The sequence below is a fragment of the Octopus bimaculoides genome, chromosome 4, assembly GCF_046866305.1.
Source record: "Octopus bimaculoides isolate indiv1 chromosome 4, ASM4686630v1, whole genome shotgun sequence".
Lineage (NCBI taxonomy): Eukaryota > Metazoa > Mollusca > Cephalopoda > Octopoda > Octopodidae > Octopus > Octopus bimaculoides.
The window spans coordinates 75,836,105-75,863,679 of NC_142931.1; the positions used below are offsets into that span (position 1 = coordinate 75,836,105).

Genomic DNA, 27,575 nt, shown 5'->3' on the forward strand with positions numbered 1-27,575 from the left:
ACGTATAGAGTTCTCTTCCTCCCGTTTGTAAAGCCTAATGTACATACATACATACATACATACATACATACATACATACATGATAATAGTGTAAAAACTGAAAAGTGTAAAGTTTAAAGTGTAACCATAAAATTAGGTAGCAACACTCTTGCAAAATAGTCAGCAATGCCTGTGCGAATTTTATAGACTCTCTCTATGACCTACTGACATGATCCAGAGGCAAGATATATTATGCCACTATGAGTCGCAAGCTTAGGAATGTGGAAGCACCTTGATCTGAAGCGCAAGCAAAAAAGATCCACAAAATATTCAATGTCGTTCTCTGCATATTTGGTTTTATATCAGTGTGACATTCTCCTAGGGACATTCTTCTAGGACAACAAAAGCTGAGGGGGTGTCTCACTTCCGGTGGTCTTTCAGCACACCGGACACGAACCCGGGATTTCTGAGTGCTAGTGCTATAGATAAATAGTCGTTGAGCCGACAATGGATTCATCAGTACATACTTAAATACATACATACATACATACATACATTGAGACCTGATGCTTTAGCTAGGATTCTGTATAATGAGATCTGTGGGAAGGATAGCCACGAAGCCAAAGAAATAAGAACCTACAGTATGGCAGAAACCATAGCCAATCATAATAAAAATGAGTACTGGTGGAATGTCCCAGTGAAAACCTCAATAAAATGTAAACATAACTGACCAGACAGTAATTTGGGACAGAGAAGAGAAACTGTGGACACTTGTGGAAATTAGCTGTCCAGCGAATGTTAACATAAGGCTGAAGATCAAGGGAAAAGAAAATACCTATGCTGCACTATTGAGGAATCTACAGCTACTCTGTCCAGGTTACAAGTTTAGGTTTATATCTGTAATTATTGGGGCACTGGGAGCGATATGCAACACACTGTCCAAATACCAATCTTGAGAAATTAGGCTTCTCAAAAGGAGAAAGGAGAAAGCTGATTCGAAGACTACAGATCCAAGCTATCACTGGAACTGCAAAAATCTGTAAAACTTTCCAGCAGTTTATCATTTAAGTATATATGAGTCAGCCTAGACATGCAATCTTATGCATGAGAATACATGCATAAAATAAAGCAGACAAATTTGCACATATGTATACATACAAAAATACCCCGCTGATGTTCTTTTCTACTCTAGGCACAAGGCCCGAAATCTGGGGCTAGGGTGTCAGTTGACTAGATCGACCCTAGTATGCAACTGGTACTTAAATTATCGACCCCGAAAAGATGAAAGGTAAAGTCGACCTCGGCGGAATTTGAACTCAGAACGTAAAGACAGACGAAATACCGCTAAGCATTTCGCCCGGCGTGCTCACGTTTCTGCCAGCTCACCGCGTTACCCCGCTGATGTTGAAATTCCAATGAAGAGACTTTGGATGTAGGTCAGAAACCGGCTCTATCTCTAATGGTAAGAAATCTTGAAATAAAACTAAATAACTACATACATCCATGCATTATTGGTTGTTGGTACTCCGTCGTTTACGACGTCGAGGGCTCCAGTTGATCCGATCAACGGAACAGACTGCTCGTAAAATTAACGTGCAAGTGGCTGAGCACTCCACACACACGTGTACCCTTAACGTAGTTCTCGGGGATATTCAGCGTGACACAGTGTGACAAGGCTGACCCTTTGAATTACAGGCACAACAGGAACAAGAAGTAAGAGTGAGAGAAAGTTGTGGTGAATGAGTACAGCAGGGTTCGCCACCATCCCCTGCCAGAGCCTTATGGAGCTTTAGGTGTTTTCACTCAATAAACACTCACAATGCCCGGTCTGAGAATCGAAACCGTGATCCTATGACCGCGAGTCCGCTGCCCTAACTACTGGGCCATTGCGGCTCCACTATCCAAGCATACTCGCATACATACATACATACATACATACATACATACATACATACATACATACATTACTGATACAATATTTTACGCTTCACAGTTCAGTTTTGTACTGCTGAACGTATTTTACTTCGTTTAGTGTCCATGTGAACTAAAGTCCAGAGTAGACATGAATATGCGTACGCGCGCACACACGTGCACACGTATACAAACACACACGCACGCACACACACACACACACACACGACATGTACATGTGTACACACACGCTAACAATGTATATATATATATATATATATATCTCACAGCGTTCATACACAATTTTTCCCGTCTGGCCGTATAGCCTTTTCTGTTTGTTTTCCTGTCTTGTTTTTTGTCTGCCACTACATTCCTCCAGGGCAAGGTTTAATTTGTGTATACAAATTTAATTTGCGGTCCAGGGGAAGAGCCGTTTTAGCGATGCGTCCTGCCCAGCTCTTCGAAACGCCGGTGTTAAAACGTGGGTAGCTGATGAAGAAGAATGTTCTCTATGTGGCTTGTGTGTTTTCTCGTCTACGTTTTGTTTGCAATGTCCTGTACCCAGATATGCACCTATACATACAGGTGGATGTCGGTATGCACATACCTGTACGTATATATGCATATACTCATTTACTATTTGTTTTTACATGACCGAACGCAGCGTCACCAATCTGTAAGTAGTTTTCGCAACTTTATATTTTCCGACGCTACTCTATCTCTTTCTCTTTCTCTTCCTCTTCAATTTCTTCCCCTCTCGTTCTTCCTCTGTTACTACTACGTATCTCCTTTTCCCCCCTCGTACTTCCTCTCTTCCTCTTTTCCTCTCGTTGCTCACCTATTCTTCTACTTCCTCCCTTTGTTTCTCCCTCTACCACTCTCTCTCTCTTCCCCTTAAACCGGCATGGTCACATGCTTCCGGTCAATAATCCTTTTCTTCCTTGGTTATCGCCGAGCAAACACGCGAACTTACTTCGTCCCCGCTTTCAAGTTCGTGCCTCACAGCGTTCATACACATAATTTTTCCCGTCTAGCCGTATAGCCTTTTCTGTTTGTTTTCCTGTCTTGTTTTTTGTCTGCCACTACATTCCTCCATGGCAAGGTTTAATTTGTGTATACAAATTTAATTTGCGGTCCATGGGAAGAGCCGTTTTAGCGATGCGTCCTGCCCAGCTCTTCGAAACGCCGGTGTTAAAACGGGGGTAGCTGATGAAGAAGAATGTTCTCTATGTGGCTTGTGTGTTTTCTCGTCTACGTTTTGTTTGTAATGTCCTGTACCCAGATATGCACCTATACATACAGGTGGATGTCGGTATGCATATACTCATTTACTATTTGTTTTATATATATATATATATAAATATATATATATATATATATATATATATATATACACACACACACACACATACGCGTGCGCCTGTTTTCTTTACTGTTACAATTATGATAAGATTGACAGGTCAAAGGCTTTCAAAAGATGGAGTTAACTCGGTCTACTTTATTTTAAAAATTTGATTGAAAAATTGATTAAAACTACTCTCATTGATTAAACTATGCATCAGCATATTTAAAATGAAGAGAACCATATTTATATCTTTCACTTCTTTCTCTTCTCTTTCGCTTTTCTTTTTTTTTTTCTACTTTTCCTATTCATTTTCTCCTTCCTCTTTCTTCTCTTGTTATTTTTCTTCTTTCTCTTCATTTTCTTTTTTCTATCATTATCCTCATCACCATCATCATCACCATCATCATCAACTTCTTTTTCTTCTTCTTCTTCTACTTCTACTTCTTCTACTTCTTCTTTTTCTACTTCTTTTTCTACTTCTTTTTCTTCTTCTTCTTTTCTACTTCTTCTTCTTCTTCTTCTTCTTCTTCTTCTTCTTCTTCTTCTTCTTCCTCCTCCTCCTCCTCCTCCTTGCACTTCTCCTGCGGTTTCTTTTTCGTCTTCCCTTTCGTAATCTTTCTCATCTTCTTCACGTCCTCTTCCGTCTCCATTTCTCCTTCATCTTCTACTTTCTCGTTTCCTCTCTCCTCTATTTCTTCTTCTTCTTCTTCTTCTTCTCCTTCTTCTTCTTCTTCTTCTTCTTCTTCTTCTTCTTCTTCTTCTTCTTCTTCTTCTTCTTCTTCTTCTTCTCCTCCTCCTCCTCCTCCTTCCGTTTCTTTTTTTTCCTCCAATTCTTAGAATGTAGCAGTCTACGGCTGGACATATCCCTCTTCAAAATCCCCCTCCCCACATCCCTCTATCCACTGACGTTTTGATCTAAACTAGTTTTGCACTTCCTCTTATCACCTTACATTATAAAGAGCTACTAATAAAAGTAACGGAGGAAATTTGAGCATTCGGCAGTATATTTGATATTAGTAACGTTTCACTTTGTTTAAAACTATTACACTGCATTCATTTCAATTTACTTATTTTTATTTTTATTTCGTACATTTTATTTTCTCATTCTCTCAAGAATGTTCTAGAAGACATCTCACACAACGAAGATTGATTTATGTTTGCCTGACTAAGTTGATGCCGTGAAAATAGTATCACTGCATAAATCGTAGAAGTAGGACGGAATGAATTCTTTTGACACTTAATAGTTTATAATACTGTCATACTATATACTAAAACAGAAGTAAATTTAATGCTATGTGTGTATGCGCGTGCGTATGTGTGTGTATGTGCAAATGTGTATGTGCGTGTGTGTGTATGTGTGTGTGTATGTGTTTGTTTGTGTGTGTGAATACGTATGGGTTTTAAACGACCATCACGAATTTTCCATGATTCAAATTGTTTCAGTTTCAACGCACGATTGCAGATAAAGTGAATTACCAAATATGTACAATTTTGGTGAATATATATATATGAGAGAGAGAAAGAGAGAGACAGAGACAGACAGACAGACAGGTAGATGTATCCATACTCATACATATATATAAGTGCATATATACACATACCTGCATATATATATATATATATATATATATGTATATATATATATATATATATATATATATATATATATATATATATATATATATATATATATATATATATATATATGCATATATATACATATAAATACATGTATGTAAGTGTATGCATATGTATGGGTGTGTGTGTGTGTGTGTGTGTGTGGGTGTGTGTGTGTGTATGGGTGTGTGTGTGTGTGTGTGTGCGTGTGCATATATGCACGCACTATGTATGATGCATGGAAATTTCACTTCGAAACCAGGAAAACCAGGTTCGACCCCGTTGCGTGGGATTTTGGGAAAATGGGTACGACAGAACCCAGTCGGAAGGACAGTACCTGCAATTCAAATTCAGCTTTGTCACACACTGTGTCATGCTGATTGTGACTGAAAATTTCGTTAAGGGTGCATTCATCAGTAGAATGCTCAGTGACTTGCACATTATTTCAATAAACATTTAATACAATTTAACGGATAATGAATCCTCACCGTGAAGCTGTACACACACACACACACACACACACACACACTTACACACACACACACACACACACACTTACACACACACACACACTTACACACACATGCACACACCAATATACATATACATATACATGCATACATACATGTATAAATACATATATACATACATACTTTAAGCACTTAGAGTATGCAGGATTTTACAAAGTATATATTTACACGGATAAATGTGAAACATAGAAAGATCCTATGGGATACTAACCATCAACCAGCATCATTGGAAACCATTCACCCCCATCACGGGGCTTTATGTCGACGAATGGCCTCAATGCGGGCCCAGCTGGAAACAGTACATCGACTTCAGATCACATATCATCTTAAGAAGACAAGAACGACATTAGATAATGTGGTTTTAGATGTAAATACTTACGGGATGATTACAGCTGGAATACCTTTGATCACAAGTATTTACGACCAGAGTTAACTTGGAATTAAATTTTATCAGCAACTCTGGAAGCCTTGGTTCAATGGAAATGTATCATCGTGGTCAGTCGTCCTTCAAGAAATAGCAACTAAATCTTTCTCAGATCACACACTTTGTTATCTTTAGAACAGGGAAGGAGACATTTGATAACGTAGTCCGAGATATACTATGTCTGAAAAAAGATAATGATAAAATGGGCCCCGCTGGAAAGTCTTTGATCTTAGAGTTGGTTGATAAGGGTAGGGGTAGGCCCTGGACTAAACAATGTCAACAACTACAGCAACGACAACATTTATTACTACTACTACTACACGTTGTTATTCCCTTTAAGTCCCTTGCCCTTTCTAGAATCATCACCACCAGTGTTTATGAAAATTCTGTTGTTACTACATATATTGGTTTTGTTGCTTAACTCTAGCTCAGGATTAATCGAATAGATCTGTAACTGAAAACATTCAAACAGCGAGCATCTCATCTTTTCTTCATACATAGTATATCTCAAAGTGGAGGCGCAATAGCCCAGTGGTTAGGGCAGCGGACTCGCGGTCATAGGATCGCGGTTTCGATTCCCAGACCGGGCCTTGTGAGTGTTTATTGAGCGAAAACACCTAAAGCTCCACGAAGCTCCGGCAGGGGATGGTGGAGAACCCTGCTGTACTCTTTCACCACAACTTCATCTCACTCTTTCTTCCTGTTTCTGTTGTACCTGTAATTCAAAGGGTCAGCCTTGTCACACTGTGTCACGCTGAATGTCCCCGAGAACTACGTTAAGGGTACACGTGTGTGTGGAGTGCTCAGCCACTTGCACGTTAATTTCACGAGCAGGCTGTTCCGTTGATCGGATCAACTGGAACCCTCGACGTCGTAAGCGACGGAGTGCCAACAGCACACAGTATATCTCAGACGACATTATCGAATGTGCTTTTCTCATTCACAAGAAAATAGGGGTATAATTTGAGGGAGATTCGACTGCTCTCTCGGTTGTTATTGTTGTTGCTAGTGCTGTTGCCGCTGTCTTTGTTGTTGTTCTTGCTGTCGTTGTTGTTGCGAGTGTTAGTGTTGCTTGTGGTTTAGTCCAGGTCAGTTCTGATAAAACAGACCTGAGACAAAAACCTTCCATTCAAGAGCTTCTGTTCTTCACTCAAGGATTATGTTATCTTAACGTCATTTATTTCTCAACACAGTAGTATTTAATTTGAGAGATTTGGCTATTATTTCCGGCGGTATCAACGACCACGTAGACGTTTCATTACTGGCTTGAAAGTAAATTTTTTGTAGTTTTACTGGTGTATTTGCCAAGATTTTTTTTAAATCCTTCTCGTTGTTGTAGTTGTTGTTAATGATGATATTGTTGATAGTTTTGTCGTTATTGCTATTACTGTTGTTGCTGTTGCTGTGTCTGTTAATGTTATTGTTGCTATGTTTGGCAAGTTATGATGTGTGTCTGCAGAGCGGGGTCGGGGCAAGTACTGCTTCCCGTATTCCCTGTACCCTGGGAAAGAGATCCCATCACCATAATTATCTCATAATGTTATTTCCTCCACCTTGCTCTTGCTGTGATTCACATATCTCTCTTTCTCTCACACACACACATACACCCTCTCTCTCTTTCTTCCTCTCTCTCTTTCTCTCTCCCTTCCGATCTATCTCACACTCCAGGCTTCTCATTTTCTCTCCACTTTACACCACATACACACATCTTTTGTCTACCCCCAACCAATGCTCTTTAAATTGTTTTACAACGAACAACAAATCAACGACTAAGAAATACATTATCCTCAAAAATTGTTCCCCAACTGCTGACGCGAGCATTTGCTCATCATCATCATCATCATCATCATCATCATCATCATCATCATCATCATCATCATCATCATCATCAAACTTATTTCTATTATTTCAATTTTTTTATCATTATTTTGTACTTAAATTGAAAAACCGAGCAAGGCTTCACGTCTTACTACAAGCAGTGTTTGGTTTGTTTTGAAATTTTCTTTTTATTGTAATCAAAGAACTTTCTGCAATACACGTACAGTGCTTGTAATGCTATTCTTTGTACACTATGTGTAGGAGTCCATGTTTTTTTCTTTGGTAATTTTTGTCTGAATCAGTTTTTAAAATCATTTCCAATGCACCTATTATTAAGAAAATTTTTTTTCTTCTGTTTTCAGTCTCCACATAGGGGCAGGCTTGGCTGTATGGTTAAGAAACTCGCTTTGAAACTACATGGTTTCGGGTTCAATCCCACAGCACAGCACCTTGGGTGTCTTCTGCAATACCTGGGCTGGCCGATGTTTTGCGAATGAATTTAATACACGGGTACGGATGAAAGATTACCTCGAGTATACTGCTCTGTGCAAAGCGATCAGACATCTAGAAAACGGCTCCAACAATTATATATATATATATATATATATATATATATATATATTCAGAGAGAGAGAGACATATGTATACACACACGCGCGCGCGCACAGACACATATATATGAATGTATATATATATATATATATGTATCTGCTATGTAGGCAGGTATGTGTGTGTATATTTTTATGTTTGTGTTTGTCTACTGCATCACTTGACAACTGGCGTGGTTTGTTTATGTCCCCATAACTTGGCAGTTCGGCAAAAGATTTCTGCCAGAATAAGTACCAGACTTTAAAAAAGTACTGGGTTGATTTGTTCGCCTAAACACTTCAAGGCGGTACTCCAGCATGAACGCAGTCCAATGGTTGAAACAAGTAAAGATAAGCGATAAAAGATGTTCTGGTTTAATTACTATTAATAGTGGTCGTTGACTGGAAAAATCATTAGGTATCAGTAAAAAATGCTTAGCACTATTTTATCAAACTTTTACATCCAGAATGAAATTTCCCAGCGGTTATCTTTGCAATTCACACTTCGATACTTAGTTTGACGCTTTGTTCTGACTTCCAAAAGAAATAATTAAGCATGACGAAAAACTGATTTCAAAATTTGACGTGAGACTTACCATATATCCTTTCTCAACAGCTCAGCACGGGACAAGTCAACAGGATGGGTTCTCTGCTCTGCTTCACTGATGAGCCATAATAAGACCGAAATATATTCACAGTTGTCGCCCACTGCTTTCTATTTCGTATTAATTTTAACTAACTTAAACTCAGGGGTTGCTGCCTTACTTGAGCAGAATTAATTGTCAAGATGAAGGTTTTTCAATCTACTATAACTGTAAATTAAGGCAGCGAGCTGGTAGAATCGTTAGCACGCCGGACAAAATGCTTAACGGAGGCATTACGTCCGTCATTACGTTCTGAGTTCACATGCCGCTGAGGTCGACTTTGCTTTTCATTCTCTCGAGGAAATAAGCAACAGGTACGAACTGGGGTCCATGTAATCGACGAGCCCCTCTCCTAAAATTTCAGACCTTGCACCTATAATAGAAAGGAACATTACTATAAATTTTGTTAATTAAAAGTTATTTCAAGTATGTTATCCTGCGCTTTACAAATTACCTTTTTCAATACAGCTGGCCGTTATGTATCGTAATATGCCAAATTTGTTCGTTAATATCTTGGCGGATATCAACCAGTACTTTGGGAACACTTCCTGTTATGTGAGTTGAGAAGTTACTGTGGAAAGAGGTAGACATAATACAAAACTTAACGCCCGTAATTCTGCTTTGGTGCTTACGACATTGTTGCGGAGGATGAGACGTAAAGGATCATTGTATTCATACTGCAACACACTCTGGAGAATCACTTCTTATGCGCAGACAAAATCAGGGGTCAATTTGGTCGGCACTATATTGGAGGAGCACCAGATGGTAACAAGTCGATGGGGCAAGCAAATCGGCACATAGAAAGTCAAAAGGGCTTCTGCTGGTTAAAGCAATCGGAGTCCGATTCGCTCCGGACCAATAAGCGGATAAAATCTGGGGAAAGTTTGTCACCAGCTTACTCTGTACCACTCAGAAATAGACTGAGAAAACCTTGCGATGAAAAAATCGGACCGAGGTGGCTAATACCTTTGTTGTTCCGATGATGATGTTCTATCATCGCAGCCTGTCCCGGTAAACATTTGAAGGAATTAGAGAGTATGAGTGTGGAAAGGAACGTTCCGCTTGTAAGAAAGTCTAACTTCAACCAATATGCCCAGCAGAGTTGTTTAACATACCCACGAACGATCATGTGTAGACAGGAATTAAAGCTGCTATGTCTGCAGATATTCCATTATAAATGGCTTCAATTTCACATACACACACACACACACATACAAATGCGGGCGTGCGCTCTCACACACACACACATACACATACACACAAACATACACTCATATACACTCTACACACACAAGCCTCACAAAGGTAATAATAGTTATTTCCAGACTTTCAGCATGAAAAGGTGCTAAGTTCATACTGTCGTTGCCACAAATTATCAACAACTGCTTTTGATATTTTTTCGTTTGTTTCATTATTGTTGCTGTTGTTATTATTTTAGTATTGTTTGTTGAATACTCAAACAGTTGGCTCTATTGATCTGTTGAATGAGAGAAAAAAATTATAAATGGCTTCCATTACACACACACACACATACAAAGACTTTTATACAAAGGTAATAACAATTATTGGTAAGTTCATACTATAGTTGCCATACATAAATCAAACACTACTTTTAACTTGATTTGATATATTTATTTATTGAAAATTCTTTGTTGACCACTGCTACTAAAGTCGTGCCTCTTGTTTTCTCAGTATTAGCAGCATCTTTTCTGTTTATATGTATACATTTTCCTGAGATGCCACGCATTTAGATAGACCACGGGATCTCATTATAACACACACCCTCACACACACACACACACATATGTAGTAGAATAAGAAATAGAAAGTCCTTGGTGCAGTATTATATATTTTTTTAAATGGATAGAAATGACTTTTCTGATAATTTTTCCACTTTAATAATTAGATGCTTATAAGGTGACTCTCTAGGAGTTTTCCGCTTAAAAGTGGTAAGCGAAAACCTCCTATCAGGGTCACCTCTTGTAAACTTATAAACATCTAATTATTAAAGTTGAAAAATTATCAGAAAAGCCATTTCTATTCATTTTTTCCAAATATATATGTGTATGTATGTATATATATATATATATATGTGTATGTATATATATAAACACCCATACACACACAAATGAAAGGACAAACTAAATAAAAAAAGCATTCAACACATTTAGTAGGAATTATATTATTATTCAAAACAGTCTGATTCGGCTCCAAGTGACTTGAAGTTTCGCAGGTCTCTAACAGAAACCTAGCTCATTCAAGCTCGGACTATCGATTGGAGAAATACAAGAAGTCCAAGATGGCTACTGGAAAATGGGCAGCTATTGATGAAGGCGGATCACATGTCGTTATAGACATTTCAGCGTGATAGACATTTTAGCGACACCAGATGCATTAGGAAAGAGAAGTGGGTAGCTCACTTTTCTAAGCCTAGTTAATAAAATATCACCTACACCCCACTGAAGCCCACCAAAGAACCAGTTTAACAGACTCGTGTCTCACCGGGGTCACTGGCCATAAATATCATATTACACCTTTTCACAAATTTTATTCTTAACCTAACCCCATCTATTAATGTCCACAATGGCCAAATGTGTTGGTCATTCTCTCATAGTTTGCCTCAACAGATTTCAGCCACACCCCTGCTGTATTTTGCGAATATTCCTTTTTTCTCTTGTAAAATTACCTTTCATCTAATGATTGCGGTTTTTTTTAAATAATGAAATAATGTTCTCATTCTTGTATTTAAAAATGCGTAAGAAACAGCTGTAATGAGCTGACAATTACACATCGTCTGTTATTATTCATTTGATTATATATATATATATATATATATATATATATATATATATATATATATACACACACTCTTTTACTCCTTTACACTTTTACTTGTTTCAGTCATTTGACTGTGGCCATGCTGGAGCGCCGCCTTTAGTCGAGAAAATCGACCCCAGGACTTATTCTTTGTAAGCCTAGTACTTATTCTATCGGTTCTTTTTGCCGAACGGCTAAGTTACGGGGACGTAAATATATATATATATATATATATATATATATATATATAAACGATTGACAGAAAAATGATGAGCCTTAGTCAATCGTTTAGATAAATGTCGCTTGAAATCGAAGTGTATATATTATTATTATATAGTTACTATTGTACACACACACACACACACACACACACACACACACACACACACACACACACACACACACACACCACGAATAAATACGAGACGATTTACTAATATTCACGTTATTACTGACAAAAAGATAAAGCGTCATTATGGTAACCTGTAAGTCAGGATGGCCGAGTGGTCTAAGGCGCTGCGTTCAGGTCGCAGTCGGGTCTTCCCGGCGTGGGTTCGAATCCCACTTCTGACATTCTTTTTTTTTATTTTCTTCCTTTCTGTTATAGAAAACTAATAGTTGTAGTAATGGATTTCCATTGCATGATAGATATAGTAGATAGTTAGTCTACTGATTTTGACATTACCTGCAAATGTCTAAGAACATATTAACATGTTTAAACACTATACAGTTTTCGATCCAACGAGAGATCTAATTCAACAACATAAATCTAGTACGGATTTAATTGATCGGAGCTCAAGTAGTTTGAACATCAACAACAATTTGCTACTGACAGCGTGAAAAATTTTTATTCTGAATTTACCCGATGATTTTCAAGCGTAACTGAAAGAAAAGATTTTTATTTTGGGTCCTTATTTCATATTAGGATCTTTATTGAATTGTTGGGAATGTTGTCTACACATCATTGAGGTTAGAAAACAAAGTCGGTTTTTGAAATATTTTCATTATATAAGAAAGGCGGGGAGGTCTTCTTGACCGGAATACAATCCTCGCAAAGATTACTTTGGACAATTTCAAATACTTACTGAAATGTCCAAATTTCTCAAAATCATTCAATATGACAAAAGATACAAATTTGGCACACAATATTCCATGTCCGGTGTTTTAGATCTACACAAAAAGACCAGAAATAATTATGGATCATACAAAGCCTAGAAAACCTAGGTTGTGCTCGCGGTCTGAAGAGACACATATCTATACACAATATCGATTGTAACGAATCTGCATTGCTTTTAAATGAAGCGAGATATGTACTAGCCGTAGTAAAAACTAGAAATCAACTAGACTAAAAAAATCTTCGATCTTAGCAACTGTTATCAAACAATGGAGTAACCTATATTGGGCACACACATACACATACAAACACACACACAAAAACGGCCCACCACACACACACACACACACACACACACACACACAATAACCCACACACACACAATAACCCACACACACACACACACAATAACCCCCACCCACTCACACACACACATACAACTCATCTGCACGATCTAGCAGCAGTCTTGGGTCAAGTGCAGGCCGTGGTTGACATTTGTTCTGAATTATTGCCAGGTGCGCTTAGAACACTGCTCTCTGTGGAATACATTCTATAGAGTTCAAAATATGAGTAACGGCTAGTTGGGAACAATTTTGCGTATCTATGAAGACCGTCTGAGCAGCACCTTTTATGCTGACATTTATGGCTGATATTATGAACAATTTCCGAGACATCGATCTGGCAGAGCTACCAGAGGATATTTCCAGTTGGGATCAACTCTACAGGTATAGTTGTGTCGGATTTGCCAGAAACCAAACCCAACCGAGATACATACAGAGCGACAAAATTTTTCTTGCTTGCACACTTTCCCTGCCTGAACACAGCTCTTACATTGGTATGACATTGTCTGGTCACTAACCATGCATTAATTATGTGTGGGTTTATGTCAATAATTCTAGTAATACATCCAGGTTTTTAAGTACAACTTTTACCTATGTCTTACGTCTTCTGTTGCACTCCAGTCTGTGTTCCCTTTTCACATTTTAAAGAAATCTTAAACCTCTCCAGCAGTTAATTCTATCAAGCTGCTGAATGAGAGGAAAAATTCATAAAATAATTTCAGATACGCGCGCGCGTGCAATAATAGTTATTTTCAGACCTATAGCTTGAAAACGTAGTAAGCTCATACTATAGTTGCAACAGATACACAGTACTTTTGATTTTGGTATTGGGTTTTTTCCTGAACGCTACTTCTAAAATTGTGCCTCTTGTTTTCCCAGTATTAGCAGCGCTTTTTTTCCTTTATAAGTATACATTTTCCTGAGATGCTACACATTGGGATAGAACCCGAGATCTCGTGATTACACAGCGAAATTCTTAACTCAGTCGTTCTCTCTCAATAACATCAGTAATATGTATGTATGTATGTATGTATGTATGTATGTATGTATCTATCTATCTATCTATCTATCTATCTATCTAACTATCTATCTATCTATCTATCTACATGTGTACATGTGTGCACATACACACACAGAAGCTCGCACACACGCACGTACACACACATATACTCACACTAAGAGAACACAAAAATACAACTAAAAAATTACGCAACAAATTACTACTCTTTGTCATCGCTGATAAAATGTTAAAATGTCAACTTCACAATCAGCGAGTCAGGATGGCCGAGCGGTCTAAGGCGCTGCGTTCAGGTCGCAGTCGGGTCTTCCCGGCGTGGGTTCGAATCCCACTTCTGACATTCACAATTTTTATTTTTAAATGATGACTACTAGTCGCAGCAATGGTTTTTTTCTTGTGTGGTACATTTAATAAATCGTATTTCTACTAACTTGGAGTTCAAACTAAAACACTAAGAATGCATCTACCTGTTTAAAATTATGAAGCATGTAAATGTTTGATTAAAAAACTCTTTGTAAATTTTTAGATTTTTCTGCTCCGAGTTTCATCGTTCCAAAACGAAAAAATAAATAAAAAAACAAAAATAGAATTAGTTCATGCTCTTTCAAGAATATAAATTCTGATGACTTTCAACAGCAATCAGTTCTCGAGGGTAAGAATTGCTTTGATCAAATGGTAGAACGTCTGTCATGTTTACCGAAGATGTATGTTCGAGCAGCCCTCAGATCTTTTTTCTAGCCAAAGGGCTTTTTTTGGCCCAGTATTTACACGTTATTATTTATAGCTTTATCGGTTTCAACTTCCACCGTTCCAAAAAAAGTATTATTCATATACACACACACATATATATACATATATATATATATATATATATGCACAAACACATATATGCATGCAAGTTTTTATGTATATATATTTCTACTCGGATGCGCAAATACATATATGTAAATACATTGAAGTCTGCATCGGAGGCCCCCTCCGGTCACGAATGACTATAGGATTGCACCTAGAAAGTTACCCTCTGAGGCACAAGTCCGGGCAAGGTTGTTTATGGAAGACCAGCAGTCGCCCATGCATACCAGCCTCCCCTCTCCACGCCACCGATGTTATCCAAGGGAAAGGCAAAAGCCGATACAGCTTGGCACCTGCGACGTCGCAACCCATTTCTACAGCTGAGTAAACTGGAGCAACGTGAAATAAAGTGCCTTGCTCAAGAACACAACACGCAGCCCGGTCCGGAATTCGAACTCACAACCTCACGGTCGTAAGTTCGACGCTCTAACCACTGAGCAATGTGCCTTCACATAAATTGAAGAAGACATGCAGTGCTCCCACAACAAAATGTACTTTCACCAATTAATGTTAGAGACTATGCGGGAGACCTCATCGAATTTGTGTATATAAGATTTTTTATCTAGCCCAGCTTATGATTTATAGTTTTTTAGCAGAACTATCACATAGACGTTTCTGACTGAACAAAACTATAATCAAAGATCTTCCAGCCTGTTTCTTTTTTCATATTTAGGACTATATCAAGCAATGACAGTGACTGAACACAAATTTATATCGCTAAGCAATTCGCCGATATTCCCTCCTTGAATTGAAAATTAAATAATGTTTTAAATATATAGATGCAATCTTACAAATAGACACTTATAAATTATTTGATTTTAACACTAAATCAGTAGAACTATGGTCTACTAAACTTATCATGCCTGTAATTTTGAAAAAAATTTGTATTGGTTTGACGAATAATCCATGAGCGTTCTTTTTTTTTTTTTCCAAATTTAAAAATGCACGCAGAAATAAAATGCACTGGCACTGGCAAAATGTTACGTTATTTAAAAGAGAATCTTTTGCTCTACAAGATAGTGTGTTTTGATTTTTTTAATTTTATTGATTTTTGTGTATTTTCAGATCAGTAAAATGGACTCTCAAGTGGACAAAACTGAGCATTTCCAACACCATTTGCCTTTTGCATTTAATCGGTGTTAAGGCCGCCGAAGCTGCTCGTGAGATTTGTGTTGTGTATGGAAAAGGAGTAATGCCTCAAAGTACTGCTCGCCGTTGGTTTTCGCGCTTCAAAAAATGGGAATTTTGACCTCAAGGTTGGATCACACACCAGTCGACTGAGTTCGATGAAGACCGAATGAATCAACTTCTTCACGAAATTCACGTCAAACGGTCAGAGAATTGGCGGAGCAGATGGATTGTAATAATAAAAAAAATACTGTGGTGAACCATCTTCACTCAACGGGAAAGGTCCAGAAACTCGGCGCTGGGGTCCCACACATTTTGGAGTGAAAACAACAAAAAACAACGCTCCACAATCGCCGCCAGTTTAGTTGCTCGACATCGTTCAACACATGGTCACAAACATCGTCTTCTTTACCGCATTGTTATTGGCGATGAAAAATGGCGCCTTTATGACAATATGAAGCAGCGAAAAGAATGGTTCAGTCCCAACAAACAAGTGTCTCTGCAAGCAAAACAAGACCTACATCCTCAAAGGACTATGTTATGTGTATGGTAGGGCTGAGAAGGCATAATTCATTACGAACTGCTTGAGCGCAACCAAACACTGAATGCGGAGCTCTACGTTCAACAACTGTACCAACTCAACGAAGCAATTCATCAAAAAAGACCGAATAGGCGAAATGGCGTTCTTCTGCAACACGACAACGCCTGTCCTCACATCGCCAATATGACCAAAACCGCGATTCAAGAACTCGAATGGAAAGTGCTGCCTCATCCATCATACTCTCCAGATTTGGCGCCATCAAATTTTCATTTCCTTTGACCGCTTTCGAACGCTTTGCGCGGTGTATCGTTCAATAATGTTGTGGAACTGAGGGCTTGGTTGGACGAATACTTAGAATCAAGACCGGAAGGTCTATATCACCGAGGAATCGAAAAACTTGTTGATGGGAGGAAGTCGTAAACAACAACGGTAAGTATATAATTTATTGATTTGCTGTAGTTTTTTTGTCTAAAATAAATTTGAAAAAAAGAATGGTCATGGATTATTCCCCAGCCCAGTAACTTTCAGGGTTGCGATTCGAAATCATGTCGGGAAAATCAGAACGTGGAACGAACGCAGCGTCTTATATCGACCGGCCAACCAGACGAACTACTGTATTCATGCTTTTTATTACTATATGAGTAATAGCATTATTGTAATAGATTGTTGAGTATTTATTAGTAGTAGCTTTGTACATATATATATATATATATATATATATATATATATATATATATATATATATATATATGTATATATACATACATATATATATATATATATATATGTATATATACATACATACATATATATATATGTATATATATATATGTATGTATGTATAGATATATAGATATATATAGATATATGTATATATATATGTATGTATAGATATATGTATATATATATGTATGTATGTATATACATATATATGTATATATGTATATATATATATATATATATATATATATATATATATATATATATATATAAATGTATGTATGTATATATATATACATACATATATATATCCAGAGATTCTCCGTATAGAAGACACTTAGTAGTGCTTAAATGATTCAAACTTAGACTCCGATATCTTTACAAGGGATCATTCCACAAAGCAAAGAAAGGCTATAGGAGGGAGCAAGCTGTGCGAGTATAGAGGCAATTGTGCAGATAAACAAATTAGGTATATTAAATATAATATTACATTTATAATACCGTTCTTCCACCCCTTTAATTTCTCTGACGTTTGTTCACTGTGAAAGTTGAACCTATTAATATAAATATCTATATATTAATACTTTAAAAAAATCATCATTTGAAAGCCTCCACCTTTTGATTTCACTCGTTTTGCATGTATACATATATACATGTTTTGTATTTAATATATTTAATATATTTGATGTATCTAATTTGTTAATCCACATAATTGCCTCTGTACACGCTCACTCTCACACACATATATATATATGCATGCAAGTTTATAAATATAATTCTACACGGATGCGCACATACATATATAAAAACACATTCTAGTATGCGTATTATATATCTATATATATAAATTGTAGATGACATCGATCAAATGTCTTGTACTTTCGCTAATTAATATTGGCGACTATGTTTATATAAGATTTTTTTATTTAGCCCAGCTGATTGATTTGTGGCTTTTCGCTCCAATTATCACATAAACATTTTTGACTGACCAAAACTATGATATAATCGAATATCTTCCAAGTAACCTAACTTGTTTCTTTTTTATGTTAAGGACTACATCAAGCAATGACTGATTGGAGACAAATTACTACCAGAAAGAAATTCGACGAGATTCCCTCCTTGGATAGAAAACTATCTAATGTTTTAAATATATGGATACAATCTTAGACATTGACACTTATAGATTATTTGATTTGAACTCTAAATCAGTAGAACTAATGTCTACTAAATATAACACGCATGTAATTTTGAAAAATAATTGCTAGGAGTGAGGGAAGGCCGGACTGCGACCTGAACGCAGCACTTTAGACCACTCGGCTATCCTGACAAACTGCACAGTACACTGACTTTGTAATCAATTAGAAGAGACTCACTCTTTATATCGAAATATCCTGCGTTTAATACGGAAAAAAAATTTAATGTCAGAAGAGGAATTTGAACCCATATCAAGAAGAACAGACTGTGTCTAAATCGCAGCGACTTACACTGCTAAGCCATCCTGATAGGATGCTCGAGCATTCACTTTTTATCATTTTATCAGCAAGAGCATTATTTTAGTAACTTGTAGCGTACGATTTACTGGTAGCTTTGTACACACACACACACACACACACACAACTACGGATGTTGCTATACAGCACTGGTCACAATGCGTTTTCAATCCTTTCTTAAGAGCGCCATTGTTTTACAGTCCTAACCCAAATCATTCAACTAAATCGTCTTTTACAATCGTTGAGAAGGACTTCTAAGTGACTTTTCGATCTTTTGGAAACCACTCGGCAACTGCAGGGGTCAACCTGTTGTCTATAAACCTTGCAACACGTCCGGCCCATCGGAACTTGTGCTTTCGTCATTCTGAAATCATGACAGCCTTTCCGCTCCGTTCTCGAATTAACTGATTTCGGATATGCTCTCGCAATCAAATTCCTAGCATGGATATTTCCATGGCCGTTTGCATCGTAACCAATCGATGTTCTTCTATCTTTTCGTAGTAACCCACGTACAAGAGCTTTTGTAGATTGGTGCTAGTGAACAGAATGGCACCTAAAATGTTGTCCAATTTTGATTTGAGCTCATCTCTAATTGAGGTAAACGTCTTCCATCTTGCTTTTATTCTCTTAGACATTTCGGCATTCATGTTTCCACCCATATACTCCCTATGTACCCCATGTAATTCCTGTTCTACTTGCCAAAGATCTGCATCTGTGGGTATGTGTGGCAAGACGTCATCTGCTTCGTAGGGGACCTATATATATATATATATATATATGTGTGTGTGTGTGTGTGTGTGTGTGTGTGTGTGTGTGTGTGTGTGTATGTATGTATGTATGTACATAAAACTGTCACTTCTCCTTAAACAACGCTGATCTCAGTGCGATTTCAGTTCTTCCTTTAGTGCGCCTTTGTTTTACCAAATTGTTCATTTAAATCGTCTTTTACCATCGTCGAAGAGGACTTCTGAGTGGCCTTTCGAATCTTTTGAAAACCACTCGGCAACTTCAGAGGTTCACTTGTAGTCTATGAACATTCTGCAGTTATGTCTGCCATTCCGCTCCATTCTCGAAATAGCACATTTCGCATATGCTCTCGCAATGATATTCCTAGCGTGCATTTTTCTATGGCCCTTTGCATCTTTGTTGATTAATGTTCTTCCATCTTTTTGAAGTATCCTACGTATTTAGGACGGTGCAAGAGCGCATTTAGGACGGTGCTATCGAAGAAACTGGCTCCGATCGCCTTGTCCAACTTTGCTTTAAGCCTATCTCTAATTGGGGTAAACGTCTTTCATCCTCGAAATTTCGGCATTCATATCTCTACCCATATTCACTATGGACCCCAAGTAGACCTAATTCCTTTTCTACTTGCATAAGACGTGCAGCTGTAGGTAAGTGTGGCAATTTGTTATCCGATTCCTAGGGGATCTATGGCTACCTGAAATTCTTAGCGACTTCTCGCCGATCAGAATTGCCTTGAAGCGATCCGATTGTGATGTAGGATACTGAGGCCCATTTTACTGCCTTGTTCTGGTTTTCAAATGAAGCCACTGCGTTGGCTAGGCGAGCAGGCCATGATTACCTTTCAGTTTAGCTAACCTGCAACCTGAAATAAGCTGACCATGTGCTCTCTTCAACGAGATTGTCTTTCCGTAGGGCTCATAGTCCGGTACCTTTTGTAGCTTGGTTGGACTTTCGAAGGTATGCACCTCGCTACCATAGTTGCCAAAGAACCACTCTGGGGCACTGAAGGTGAGTTTCGCAAACAGGTAGACAACTGCACGCGGCCAGACACATTCACACGCACACTCATACACACTCAGAGAACGCACAAAAAACTACAGCTAATAAACTAGGAAACAAGTTACTACTCTTTATGTCATTACTGATAAAATGTTAAAATGTTAATATCATGATCAGTAAGTCAGGATGGCCGAGCGGTCTAAGGCGCAGCGTTCAGGTCGCAGTCGGGTCTTCCCGGCGTGGGTTCGAATCCCACTTCTGACATATACAATTTTTATTTTTTAAATGAAGACTTCTCGTCGCAGTTATAGATAATTGCTGCGAAGTAGAGTTAGTGAGTCGTACTTCTAACGAAGCCACTTACAAGTGTCTAAGAATGCACTACATGTTGCAAATTATAAGGTATGTAAATGTTTGATTAAAAATACTCTCTGGATATTTATAGCTTTTTCTGCTTCGGTTTTCATCGTCCCCACCACCAAAAAAAAAAGAAAGAAAAACAGAATTATTTCACGCTCTTTCAAGTATATAAATTCTTATGACTTCCAATAAAAGTAACCTCTCACTGGAGACGCTCAGAAGACCAATTCGGTGCAATAGTGAAAGATGTGTCATGTTTACCGAAGTCGTGGGTTCGATTCTCTCGAGTGACCGTTGGTTATTTTTCCATCTTAGAGGGTTTTATTATTTTTTGCTTTATCTCGGTTCGAGTTTCACTGACCAAAAAGAAATGTAAAACACACATGGAAGTTTATACATTTTATTCTACGGGTACACACACGCACACACACACACATATATATAATATTATGCGTATTATTTATCGTTATATATATATATATATATATAAATATATATATATATATGGGAGAATATACAAAAAATAACAACAGACGAGGACAGGTGGTGTAAATAACAAAAGTATATATTAGTATGACCACTGTAAGTCACTGAAGTCGAGTTTCGCAAGCAGAAGCGCGCGCGCACACACACACACACACAGGCTAACACACACAAGCTCACACAGACAACGCACATAAAACTACAACTAATAAACTACGCAACAAATTACTACACTTTATCTTATTACTGATAAAATGTTAAAATGTTAATATCACGATCAGTAAGTCAGGATGGCCGAGCGGTCTAAGGCGTAAATGAGTATATGCATATATACGTACAGGTGTGTGCATACCGACATCCACCTGTATGTATAGGTGCATATCTGGGTACAGGACATTGCAAACAAACGTAGACGAGAACACACGAGCCACATAGAGAACATTCTACTTCATCAGCTACCCACGTTTTAACACCGGCGTTTCGACGAGCTTGGGCAGGACGCATCGTTAAAACGGCTCGTCCCATGGATCGCGGATTAAATTTGTATACGCAAATTAAATCTAGCCATGGAGGAATGTAGTGGCGGACAAAAACAAGACAGGAAAACAAACAGAAAAGGCTTTACGGCCAGACGAGAAAAATTATGTGTGTATGAACGCGATGAGGCACGAACCCGAGAGAGACAAAGTGTAAAAGACATGCAGTGTCCCGCCAACCAAATGTTATGCGGAAAGCCTCATCAAATATGTATGTGTATATATATATATTTATCTATATATATATATATCCTTTAGTCCTGCTGTTGATTTGTAACTTTTTAGCACACGTCTCTCATTAACCAAACCTATAATCGAAGGTCTTCCAATTGTAACCCAAGTTTTTTTTTTTTTTAATCTTAAGGACTACATCATGAAATGTCAGAGATTTGAGAGAGGTTCATACATTGCTAAGCATTTCGAAGAGATTCCCTTCTTGGATCGAAAACTACATCGTGTTTAAAAACAAAGATGCGTTTTTAGACACTTGTAAATTATTTGATTTGAACCCTAAATCGGTGGTTACCAGAATTGGGATTCGAACCCACGCCGGGAAAAACCGAGTGTTATCCGAACGCAGCGCCTTAGACCCTTCGTCCATCCTGATATAATACCGAAGATATGATTTTTAATCGCTTTATCAGTAGGAGAAGATATATATATATATATATACATATATATATATATATATATATATATATATATATATATATATATATATATATATATATATATATATGTATATGTATATGTATATATATATATATATATATATATTTATATATATATATATATATATATATATATATATATATATATATATATATATATATATATATATATATATATATGGGAGAATATACAAAAAATAACAACAGACGAGGACAGGTGGTGTAAATAACAAAAGTATATATTAGTATGACGCTCGGGAATAGGAAAGTCTTTATATATATGTGTGGGTGTGTGTGTGTGTGTGTGTGTGTGTGCTTATACACAAAAACTATCACTTGCTCTTAGACAATGATGATCAGGGTCAGCTTTCAGTTCAGTGCGTCATTGTTTTACAGTCTATGCACAAGCTGTTTCAACTAAATCGTCTCACCATCGACGAGGAGGAATTCTAAGTGGCCTATCCAAGCTTTTGGAAAGCTCTCAGCAACTGCAGAGGTCCATCTGTTGTCTATGAACTTTGCAAAATGTCTGGCCCACGGAACTTGTGCTTTCATCATTCTACAATCATGTCTTTCCTTTCACCTTGTGCTGGAATTTACTAATTTGGGATATACTCTCGCAATGATATTCGTAGCATAGATATTTCCTTGGCCCTTTGGTAGTAGTCATTCGATGTTCTTCTATCTTTTCGAACGATTTCATTGAACACACTGCCACCTAGTGTCCTGTCCAACTTTGCTTTGAGTTCATCTCTAATTGGGGTAAATGATTTTTGTCTTGCCTTTGCTCTCCTCGAGATTTCGGCATTTATGTTCCCCACCCCCATATTCGCTATGTATCCCATGTATATGTAATTTCTTTTTCACTTGTCAAACACTTGCAGCTGTAGGTAAGTGTGGCAAGTTGTCATCCGATCGCTTGGGGACCTATAGTTCCTTGAAATTCTCAACAACCTCTGGTCGCCCGGATCCCAATTAACTGCATTCAAGCGATCTTATTGTAATATATGATACTGAGGTCTATTTGATTGCCTTGTTCTTGCTTTGAAATGAAGCCACTGCGCTAGCTCGGAGGGCAGGCCACGACTGACTGTTCCAATCTCAAACGAGCAGACTAGATGCCCTTGTCAACGCGATCGCACTTCTGTTGAGGACGGAGTCTAGTACCATCGTATTTTCACTGAACCTTCGAGGGTATACACCGCGATACAATAGCTACCATAGAACCACTATAAGTCACTGAAGTCGAGTTTCGCAAGCAGAAGCGCGCGCGCGCACACACACACACAGGCTAACACACACAAGCTCACACAGACAACGCACATAAAACTACAACTAATAAACTACGCAACAAATTACTACTCTTTATCTTATTACTGATAAAATGTTAAAATGGTAAAATCATGATCAGTAAGTCAGGATGGCCGAGCGGTCTAAGGCGCTGCGTTCAGGTCGCAGTCGGGTCTTCCCGGCGTGGGTTCGAATCCCACTTCTGACATATACAATTTTTATTTTTTAAATGAAGACTTCTCGTCGCAGTTATAGATAATTGCTGCGAAGTAGAGTTAGTGAGTCGTACTTCTAACGAAGCCACTTACAAGTGTCTAAGAATGCACTACATGTTGCAAATTATAAGGTATGTAAATGTTTGATTAAAAATGAGTATATGCATATATACGTACAGGTATGTGCATACCGACATCCACCTGTATGTGTAGGTGCATATCTGGGTACAGGACATTGCAAACAAACGTAGACGAGAACACACGAGCCACATAGAGAACATTCTACTTCATCAGCTACCCACGTTTTAACACCGGCGTTTCGACGAGCTTGGGCAGGACGCATCGTTAAAACGGCTCGTCCCATGGATCGCAGATTAAATTTGTATACGCAAATTAAATCTAGCCATGGAGGAATGTAGTGGCGGACAAAAACAAGACAGGAAAACAAACAGAAAAGGCTTTACGGCCAGACGAGAAAAATTATGTGTGTATGAACGCGATGAGGCACGAACCCGAGAGAGACAAAGTGTAAAAGACATGCAATGTCCCCCCCAACCAAATGTTATGCGGAAAGCCTCATCAAATATGTATGTGTGTATATATATATATATATATATATATATATATATATATATATATATATATATATATATATATATATATATATATATATATATATATATATATATATGTATATATATATATATATATATATATGTATATATATATATATATATATATATGTATATATATATATATATATATATATATATATATATGTATATATATATATATATATATATATGTGTATATATATATATATATATATATATATATATATATATATATATATCCTTTAGTCCTGCTGTTGATTTGTAACTTTTTAACACACGTCTCTCATTAACCAAACCTATAATCGAAGGTCTTCCAATTGTAACCCAAGTTATTTTTTTTTTTATCTTAAGGACTAAATCATGAAATGTCAGAGATTTGAGAGAGGTCCATACATTGCTAAGCATTTCGAAGAGATTCCCTTCTTGGATCGAAAACTACATCGTGTTTAAAAACAAAGATGCGTTTTTAGACACTTGTAAATTATTTGATTTGAACCCTAAATCGGTCGAAATATGATCCACGAAGCATATCATATGTTTAATTAAAAAAAAGAAGAAAAAATTGAAAATCCAGGAATGCAATTAGAACACATGCAAGGAAAATCCGATTGTAATCTAAACGAAACGCATTAGACTGCTCGGCCATCCTGACATAACACTCAGCCTCTTTTTACTTTTTATCGCTTTATCAGTAGGCAGGCTAGGAGTGCAGGCCAAGACTACGTCGTCAGTTTAGCCAACTTCCTGTCTCAAACAAGCAGACAATATGCCCGCTTCAACGAGATTGTACTTCCGCACGGCTCGGAGACCGGTATCTTCGTAGCTTGGTTGGGCCTTCGAAGGTATGCATCTCGATAAATAGCTGCAATGGAACCACTATGAAGCACTGGAGTCGAATCTCGCAAAAGTCATACACAAACGTGCGGGCATGCAAACACACACACACACACACACACACACAGAACGACTAATAAAGTACGCAACAAATGACTACTCTTTATGTCATTACTGATAAAATATTAAAATGTCGGTGTGTCATTCATTTACATGTATTATAATTTGAAACACGTAGGTTTATTCTTAGACACTTGTGAGTGGATTGGTTAGAAGTACGACTTACTAAATCAACAATGCAACAAAAAGCCAATATGGCCACCAGTAGTCTTTATTTAAGACGAAAAGACAACGTTGTGGTTACCAGAATTGGGATTCGAACCCACGCCGGGAAAAACCGAGTGTTATCCGAACGCAGCGCCTTAGACCATTCGTCCATCCTGATATAATACCCAAGATATGATTTTTAATAGCTTTATCAGTAGGAGAAGATATATATATATATATATATATATATATATATATATATATATATATATATATATATATATATATATATATATATATATATATATATATATATATATATATATATATATATATATATATATATATATATATATATATATATATATATATATATATGTATATATACATATATATATATATATATATATATATATATATATGTGTGTGTGTGTGTGTGTGTGTGTGTGTGTGTGTGTGTGTGTGCTTATACACAAAAACTATCACTTGCTCTTAGACAATGATGATCAGGGTGAGCTTTCAGTTCAGTGCGTCATTGTTTTACAGTCTATGCACAAGCTGTTTCAACTAAATCGTCTCACCATCGACGAGGAGGAATTCTAAGTGGCCTATCCAAGCTTTTGGAAAGCTCTCAGCAACTGCAGAGGTTCATCTGTTGTCTATGAACTTTGCAAAATGTCTGGCCCACGGAACTTGTGCTTTCATCATTCTACAATCATGTCTTTCCTTTCACCTTGTGCTGGAATTTACTAATTTGGGATATACTCTCGCAATGATATTCGTAGCATAGATATTTCTTTGGCCCTTTGGTAGTAGTCATTCGATGTTCTTCTATCTTTTCGAACGATTTCATTGAACACACTGCCACCTAGTGTCCTGTCCAACTTTGCTTTGAGTTCATCTCTAATTGGGATAAATGATTTTTGTCTTGCCTTTGCTCTCCTCGAGATTTCGGCATTTATGTTCCCCACCCCAATATTCGCTATGTATCCCATGTATATGTAATTTATTTTTTACTTGTCAAACACTTGCAGCTGTAGGTAAGTGTGGCAAGTTGTCATCCGATCGCTTGGGGACCTATAGTTCCTTGAAATTCTCAACAACCTCTGGTCGCCCGGATCCCAATTAACTGCATTCAAGCGATCTTATTGTAATATATGATACTGAGGTCTATTTGATTGCCTTGTTCTTGTTTAGAAATGAAGCCACTGCGCTAGCTCGGAGGGCAGGCCACGACTGACTGTTCCAATCTCAAACGAGCAGACTAGATGCCCTTGTCAACGAGATCGCACTTCTGTTGAGGACGGAGTCTAGTACCATCGTATTTTCACTGAACCTTCGAGGGTATACACCGCGATACAATAGCTACCATAGAACCACTATATGTCACTGAAGTCGAGTTTCGCAAGCAGAAGCGCGCGCGCGCACACACACACACAGGCTAACACACACAAGCTCACACAGACAACGCACATAAAACTACAACTAATAAACTACGCAAAAAATTACTACTCTTTATCTTATTACTGATAAAATGTTAAAATGTTAATATCATGGTCAGTATGTCAGGATGGCCGAGCGGTCTAAGGCGCTGCGTTCAGGTCGCAGTCGGGTCATCTCGGCGTGGGTTCGAATCCCACTTCTGACATATACGATTTTTATTTTTTAAATGAAGGCTTCTCG

The 27,575-nt window shown here is 37.5% G+C and overlaps 5 non-coding genes across 5 annotated transcripts; all 5 read left to right on the top strand.

The window, feature by feature from the left end:
• The first annotated feature begins 12,161 nt into the window (after nucleotides 1-12,161).
• Trnal-cag (transfer RNA leucine (anticodon CAG)) lies at nucleotides 12,162-12,245 on the top strand. The gene has a single exon. It is a non-coding gene; the product is annotated as a tRNA-Leu (tRNA).
• Nucleotides 12,246-14,401: 2,156 nt separating this feature from the next.
• On the top strand, nucleotides 14,402-14,485 carry Trnal-cag (transfer RNA leucine (anticodon CAG)). The gene has a single exon. It is a non-coding gene; the product is annotated as a tRNA-Leu (tRNA).
• Nucleotides 14,486-20,802: 6,317 nt separating this feature from the next.
• Nucleotides 20,803-20,886, top strand: Trnal-cag (transfer RNA leucine (anticodon CAG)). Its single transcript has one exon. It is a non-coding gene; the product is annotated as a tRNA-Leu (tRNA).
• A 3,200-nt stretch (nucleotides 20,887-24,086) lies between these two features.
• Trnal-cag (transfer RNA leucine (anticodon CAG)) lies at nucleotides 24,087-24,170 on the top strand. Its single transcript has one exon. It is a non-coding gene; the product is annotated as a tRNA-Leu (tRNA).
• A 3,286-nt stretch (nucleotides 24,171-27,456) lies between these two features.
• On the top strand, nucleotides 27,457-27,540 carry Trnal-cag (transfer RNA leucine (anticodon CAG)). The gene has a single exon. It is a non-coding gene; the product is annotated as a tRNA-Leu (tRNA).
• The last annotated feature ends 35 nt before the right edge of the window (nucleotides 27,541-27,575 follow it).